Consider the following 8,953-nt stretch of genomic DNA (forward strand, 5'->3'; position numbering starts at 1 on the left):
GAGTGTAACACTTAGTAGAAGATTGCCAGTGTACAAAACAGGTACAATGTGCTATACAGCAGTGAAAGTAAAGGCACTAAGATTGTGAGGCTGTGACGGGACAGTGAAGATTTTGAATACCTCAAGTAACTTTTACAGTTATTCATTATATTGTAAACTATGAAGGAATTAAAAAAAAGTGTAAAGCAGTTATAAACCCTGTCTTTCTTGCTCTTTGTATTTGTAGTGTCTGTAATAGCACTTGAAATCTCCCCTGAGGCTGAGAAGCTATGACTGTGTAATGAAGGTTTCAGACACCTCAAGTTCCTATTACAGTTACCCATTGTAAACAATGAATAGATTAACAAAATTTTAAAGCTGTTATAAACCCTGTATTTCATGCTCTTTGTGTCTGTAGTGACAGTAACAAAACTTGAAATCTCCCCTGAGACCGCGAGGCTATGACTGTGTAATGAAGGTTTCAGACACCTCAAGTCTCTTTAACAGTTATTCATTATAGTGTAAACTATGAAGGAATCAACAAAACTGTAGAGAAGTTATAAATCCTGTATTTCATGCTCTGTGTGTCTGTAGTGACAGTAATAAAACTTGAAATCTCCCCCGAGACCTCGAGGCTATGACTGTTTAATTAAGGTTTCGGACACCGTCCCTTTTACAGCTATAGTGCAAACTATGATGGAACCAAAGGAATCAAGAAAAGTATAAAGCATTTAGGATATACAACCCTGTTTCACATTCTGCATGTATATTCTAAGGTAGCACTGAGGACACTAGTACTAGGATGAAACCAAATTGTCAAAAAGGTAGCCAAATTGTCATTGATGGTATAGTTGGTATAATGATCAATAAGTACGACCAGTAAGACTAAAAATGATATTAATTATTTTAAATGTGGTACTCCCACTGTAAAACTGACAATATATTTGTACCTTTATTAGAAATTAATGCATAGTTTTTTAATACTTTATGATGAAGATTTATTAACTGTGTATGGCTATAAAGCCATTAAAGGTTTTTTAATGTCTAACGCTCTTAAATTGTTTAAGTTTTCAACGAGAATAACATATTAAAATGTGATTAAAATTGGTATTTAATCATATTATATCAAAATTATTCTTTAAATATTAGTTTCCTACAAAAATGTAATGTCTCAAGTTAGACATTAAGAACAAAATATTAAAACCAAGAAAAAGTTTTAATTTCTAAAATTATTTGTTTTTGCCATATTTGGCACTATTGAATAGCACTCCCTGGTAATCAGTTATCTTTAAAAATTATTTAGATCAGTGCTATATTATTGAAACCCTTAAATCCTGTTAAGGTAGTTCTTTAACGTTATATAGGCCTGCATTTTAAGCACTTTGCTTTTGCACCAGCCACTAAACGTTTACAAAAAGTTATGGTTATGCTATTGAAAGTGACTATAGAAATCATGGAACCCTTTAATTATCTTTTATTATCAAAAAGTGTTTCAGAAATAATTATACTAATGTATGGTTGTGGCGGCCATTAGTGCTCTAGAACGCGTGTTAACCCGACACGCAAGTCTGTCGCTGGCAGTGGGTGTTCAGACGTGATTATCTTAGAGTCTACAAGTCGTGGCTTCAATCAAAACTTCACCCTAGAAATATAAAACATACATCCAATCCAAAAAGGTGGATGTTAGATGTAGTTTGCTATTATTAATATTACTTATTTGGTCTTGTAAAGTTACCCAATAATATATTCTTTTATATTCAGAAACAAAGAGAAAAACGTAAAATGTAAAAAGTAAAATATTACTTAGAACATTAAAACTCAATTTAGGAACAAAATTACGACCAAAAATATTGCCACCACTATTAACAAACTCTTACATATGGTGTTTTACGCCTTTCCAAGCATCATAACAGATGTATTCTAAAAACCCCATTAACTAACACCCAAACATTCATGAGATAGTTATTTTCAAAATATTGGTCGAAAATCTATCACTAATACCACTTAGAGAGAATCCGATTTTGATGGTATCAACTTGCATTATTGAACACTTCTTCTCTACAAACCTCGATTCGGGAGTACTGTTCGTTCACTTTTGTATCAACCACCTTCAAATAACAATTTATCTCAAGAGATGACCACATTGTAATGTCTGGAACCGAGTTTTCTTCACTATTATTCCTCTGCTACTCCATTCCAATCAAGAGTCCTGTAAGCAGCCGACATGGAGTGAGATCCTTACATCCCCCAAGTGCAGCACTGGACATGTTAGTAAAGAGGTGCAGCCAGCCATATTATGTGGAAGGGCTTGGAGTGGCCGAGAGGCTCTTAGAGCTCCCAGTCGTGATGGACGCATATGAGTAAAGAGGTTGACACAACGACTCTCAGTATCGCAGCCAGCCATATTATGTGGAAGGGCTTAGAGTGGCCGAGAGGCTCTTACAGCTCCCAGTTGTGATGGACGCGTATGAGTAAAAGGTTGACACAACGACTCAAAGTATCGCAGCCAGCCATATTATGTGGAAGGGCTCAGAGTGGCCGAGAGGTTCCTTACAGGCATCACTCTATGACTGGGTAATGAAGCCTGATGTTCTCGCCCTCCGTCCTTACTTTCACCCAATCGTAAGCTTGGTTGTAACTGAAAACATATTTTCTTAGTTTGCTGTCTCATACTTCATTTAGAAAACTTGTATATATTCGCATGAAGAAAATTAAAATTTTTGTACGTTAACCCAGTTTCCCTGATTTGATTGAGTATTTGTATTTCTTCCAAACATGTACATCCCTGAACCAATATTTTACATGTATTTTCGTATGAGGTTAAACATAAATATAACAAGCGTATGTTTAAATTATTTAAACGTTTTTACTTAGCATTATACGAATGGGGCATTAAAAAGATAATAAAAACTATTTGTACACTTTCCCTTTCGCTGAAATATATCCAACATTTTGCTTAACATTTTGACCTTCTAAAGGGTATTTTCTATTACTGACTGCATTTTTTAAAACAATTATCTATAAAAACACACTGATATGAAAGTAGCTTCTCTTGCCTGAATTGAGGAAATTATTCATAAAATGGAAGGAACGTATTCATGGTAGAATTATTCCTTACTAGCTAACGCCATGGCGTTTTTGTGTTAATTAGAATGCCCAGGGAAGTGCCAATAACCGATTTTGTATTTTACTCAGACTCTTACCTTCTTCGCGCGTGCAACATGTGTATGTATTAGATATTTAGGCACTCATACGGTTTGTCATTATGCTGACCAATCTGGGTTAAATATTTGTATGTAATTTTTCCTAGCATACAAATTTTTCTGTCATCAGTTAGATTTTGTCATGTTTTTTGCTATACTTGGATTATCATATGATTAGTATTTTTCAATATGAACGCAAAGCGAGCTACTCGTAGTAATTAATAAGACCCGCCTTCGGCTCGCTGGGGGCTACGCCCCCAGGCCCCTAATTATGGGGTTTCGCTAAATGCGAGGATAAGCGTCATTCGGAGACAGGTTAAGTCCGAGCCGAATTAGGGATCTGGAAGTTTAAATTAGACCTATTTTATTGATTCATTCCGGATTCAACAAAACTATGAACTTTGAGGGCGTTTTGTAGCTTAATCATTAGAGAAAAAGTGACTGGACCTTTCTTGTTGGAAATTTAATTTTATCTGACCTCGGATTTTCGGTTTAGCGTTCATAAACAAAAATGCCTCCATATCTTAGATATTGTTATATACTTATAAAATGTTACTCAGTGTTGCATTTGTTCCCTGAAGTCGAAATGAGTTTTTTTTAAAGAAAGTTGACTAAAATTGCTATCATAATCCAAATGCTCTGGTATCCTTTAGGCTGATTATTGATTTGTTGTCTAGTAATTACTAAACAATTAATTTATTTTACGTACTAACTGTATTAATCAACAAATAATCTCTTCCATTGGATGAGAGTAGTCTGAGCATTTGGTCTAGTACTTCATTGCATTCTGAGTTCTATAAACCACATCGCACAACCATTTCCTTTTTAGGAGAGTTTTCTTCTCCTTTAGTTCGTAACCTCCATTGTCATTTTGTCCTGGTGATGCTTATTCAGTGCAGAAACATGGGTATAACTCTGCACAGCACACAAACATTCTTGATTGGAAGCAGGAACATGTCAGTGCACTGAAGTGTGTTATGTCCAGAAAAGTTAGCTTATTTTCCAACCTTCGTTTATTATATTTAAATATGATTGTATTTCTAGTCTTTTATTAAATTTCCACTCAAAACATGTGTTTTTATTTTCTATTTTTTAATCCACCTATTAAAATTGTGTCTCTGTAAAACGCTATGGGTGTGTGTGATCACAATCACCACATTTTATCCTTCCAATAATACTGAGGGTTTTGTTGGGTTAATTTTATTAATATTTAATTTACAAACATCTAATTTAATTTAACGTTGCAAGTGATATTTAATTTAATATCACTTCCTTGATTATAAAGAGAAGGGGTTCGATCACATCACATGAGTGATCGATAAATACTATATGTAAATATGGATATTTAAAGTGCTGCACCTTTTTAATCAAGCCCGACTAAAAAAGGATAAAGATAAAATTTGATGTCGTACAGTATGTATTGGGGTTATAACTTCAAGAATTGTCAATTTTTTAAAATCTTATCCCTATTATTTTTCTATTAGCATAAATTTAATATCAATTTGGAATTGTATTTCATATAAGCTTACTAGCTTCTTGACATTCTTGTGTGATGGTAAACTAAATCAGAACATATGTCTTATAATCTGTAAAATAAATATCATTCATTTTCAACTGTTACCCAAATTTAATTGTGTTAAAAAACATTTAAAATCTATGTTTTACCAAATCAAGGACAGTCTTAATACCATAATTATGTAACAAATGTATTTACCACATTTCTGCAAACCAGGTTTTATTAATAAGTTATATACGGTTCCCCAGAAAGCAAATGTGTAACTTTTCTTACGCTCAGCCAGTTATGTCAGTAGTTTGTAATGGCTGCTGTAAACACATGTGTAAATAAATAAAAGAGAAATACGCCGATTTTTAAGAATGGGCCTAAATTAATTAGTAAACAGTTTGAAATTATACTAAAATATTCCTAAGAAGAGGATTGATCAGTAGAAGACAAAATGAAATGTGCGGGAACAATTTTGTCACAGTGATGTTGGCGTGGTGTAGACAATGTAAGGTGTCGACTACTAAAACGGGGCAACGACTACGACTTCCAAACCACGCTCCAAGGCGTGCTCCAACAATGCCCCCTCCCACTGTTATAATCAACCAATGTAATATAGATTTCCTCCATGAAATGTTTATGAACAGAGAGCTAATTTAAGAAATCGATTGGAGATTTTCTCCTGGGAAAGAACTCAAATAATCAGTCACACGAGTTTTGTCAGGGATCAAAATATGAGGACACCCAAACAATTGAAAACTATCAAATAATAATTGTGATGATAATTTTATTTTTAAACGTTAAAGACCTAAAACTATTACACATGTAGACAATGGTTATACCGTTGTCAGCCAACGAGATAAAGAGGCTGCACATCGTCTTCATTGAGATAAATAGTCGCTTTTTATATAGTTATATGACGCTGATTGGTCTTTTAGTTTCGGAGATTGACTATTATTTTGAAGCATATAAAACTAAAAATATTCTACGACAAAAATTTTAATATTTAAAAACATTCTGATATCACATAGTTTTCACTCCCAATTAATGTGACTGAACTGAAGTTTAATTTCATAAATTATATATATATATATATATATATATATATATATATATATATATATATATATATATATATATATGTGTGTGTGTGTGTGTGTGTGTGTGTGTGTGTGTGTGTGTGTAACGTTCCTATAAGTATTTCACGAAAGACTACGTTTTGTGCTTAAACAATAAACATTGGTTATCAGCTCCTAAACTATAGCTAAATATTCTCCACTACTTTTATATACGCACCAAATGTTACAGAACACAAAACTTCAAAATATACCATACTTTCAAGTAAGTATAACCTTTATTTACATTTGTTAATATTAGAACTTAGAAACCTTCCAATACTGCAATAGACTACATTCTAAAATTACTTATTAGAAATACAAACTTTACTAGTTTATTAATAATAAATCAACGTAACGTAGTAACGTGTTCCAGACGTTCCCAATAAATGAACAGAGTAATAAGTATTGTAGAGAATAGAACTGTGGAGTTGGAAACGACTAAGACTTCACTATAAAGTTGTCTCAGATTAATTCCCAAGATTAGAGAAGTCTAAGAGAGTCGAGTCTGACTACACCATTGTTCCTTCATGTGAACTTTGTGTCAGGGGATGGGATGTGTAGCTTCTTTTGTTTAGCTTATTACATCAGCAATATGCTTCCACTAAATACAAGTCAGCGCTGTGAATGAACAACGTTCTTAAAATTGAAACAGAAAAGTTGCATTGAGCAAGTGTATTAAAAACATTACCTTGTCATTCTTTAGTTTGATTTCCGCTTGTAACTTTGATAAAAGGAAATTTATCTATCATCTGTGTTTGTGACTATGAAAACTTTTATTCTAAGTACAAAAAAATGTGAACTTTTAGGACGAATTAGTATGAAATATTGTGAAGAAGAAAATAATATTTTCACAAATTGGGAAGTCTCAGTTGCAGCACTGTTGTAAGGAAGCTTGTAGATTAACATGCTTGGATATTACATTGACTCTGACGGTTTTACAAATTAAAAAAATATGTGTGCTAAGCAAACGTAACGGTGTGTTCACTTGATTATAACCTATTAAAAATTCTTCAAATTTGTGTCCAGTCATAATTTTACTCTACATACACTATCATTCTTTCAAAATTGTAAACGCTCTTCTGTAAAACTCACAAATTCAAACTTTATTGATTGGAAGTTTTGAGTTTTGGTTTACGATGCTAGTAAATACGGTCTTGATACATCTCAAATGTATTGAGAATTTCTTTTTTTTCTTTTTTTTATTAACGGAAGTACTGATGGCCGATGTTTATTTTACCCAGTCTCTGAAATAAATGTGTGTACCTCTCAACGCGCGCGTGTGTATGTTTTATTTTGTGCAGTAACAGGGTTTATGATTATGCTAAACAATGTAGGTAGTATATTTTATGTCAGAATCAGAAAATCTACGTTTCTTGCAATAACATATTACAATAAGAATAAAGAGCCACATGGGACGAACCCTGTGCGTGGTTCTGAGTTTTATTATAACAGTGTAATTTACTGAAGATAAAAATAAGTCAAACTTTGGTGTTGCATAAAATAAGTATAACAACTACTGTAATTATCGTATCACGAAACACATGCAATGTTCTAGACTAATTTTTTATATATAATAAATTTATGCTTAAAACGGTAAAAGGTTTTAATTATTTTGGTGGTTATAAATAAATAACGCTGAAAACATATCAACGCGTTAATTAACGAGTGAGCACATGCAAAATGTCTGTAAATATTAGCAGAAATGGCCTTGTCCAGCCAGGTATCAATAGATAACACCGATGATAAGACCGTGTTCGTTTGGGGGGGAAGGGGAGGGTTGCGTGGCCATGTGACATTTAATAGAACCTACAACTGCAGTAAATAGACCACATGCGATTTTTTAGTATCGATCTCCATCTATTTAATCTGAAGTTATAGTTATTGGTTGAGTAATTTTAATCGTGGATTTTAATTTAAGATTATTTTAAAAATAAATTAACTTTTGTGTTTTTACATGACTGCCCTTATGGGTGTCATGTTTTCAATGTCTATTCTAGCGTTTTAACTAAAAACATATCGGTATTTATTGTGTTTTATTTATTGTGTTATAAATTTATGACATAATTTGCTAATTAATAAAAGTCAGTGAAAACACATTGGGTAGTAGAGTGAAACGCCGCCTACCGGATCAGAATACGACGATCCAGTCAGAAATGGCAGCGCATAATGTACTTCACAATGTGTACCTAAAACAACCCGCCATTTCTGATTGGATAAACCTTTTGAGATGCGGTTTGCGGCATTCAACTCTACTAAGTGAGCTCTTTCAAATGAGGTATCACTCGACCCATGCTTCAATTTAAGATTTCCATGTTTTCCTCTGTGGGCCGTCCCCCCATAGTTGGCATGTCATGGTAATAGCAAGGAAAAATAGTTTACATAGCCATATGACACTGTGCAAAGTTTATAGATGTTATCTCCTATGGTTTTTTAAAATATTAAGCCGTACCCTTACTTTTCAAACACCCTGTACGTTTTACAATAGGAGATTGCTCTCGTGTTTAGAATTGTTGTGTAATATGTAATGTCCTTGAGCAGCGGGACAGGATACAATGCAGAGATACGATAAATTTCTCCAAACGACCAAATCTATTCTAAGCTGTTCAACAGAATTTCCTATTTAAGATAACAAAAGTTCTTGTAATTATTGAATAGTTTCTTGCTTTTTTTCAAATATATAAACGTGATAAATATATCACGCGGTTCAAAGCAGTGAACTCGGCATAGTAAATCAGGTACGTAAACAGGCATTCAATGGAAATACATAGTATAAAACTAAGTTATTTAAAGATCCTGTATCCTCGGAGATGATATAATGTATAAACGTGAGTAATAACTCACTTTTCGATGAAAAAAATTAGTTGTGTTCTTCTAGATTACAAATTTTAGTTTATTAATAATTGCCATCTTCCTGATTGGTCATGGGCACCTTCAATCAGAAATAATCTAAGATTACAGACATATCGTTTACAAAACTATTATTGAACTTCTTATAAAGATGAATATTTATAAATAATTTGTAAGAATCTTATAAATATCTGAGGCTAATTCTTTCGCCAGCTTGGTAATATTTGTACCATTTTTTAGGGAAATTTAGTTTAAAAAACTAAAAATAATTTTACAATTACTAAACTCGATTAATGCCTTAAGCA

This window comes from Homalodisca vitripennis, chromosome 1, assembly GCF_021130785.1.
Source record: "Homalodisca vitripennis isolate AUS2020 chromosome 1, UT_GWSS_2.1, whole genome shotgun sequence".
Classification (NCBI taxonomy): Eukaryota; Metazoa; Arthropoda; class Insecta; order Hemiptera; family Cicadellidae; genus Homalodisca; species Homalodisca vitripennis.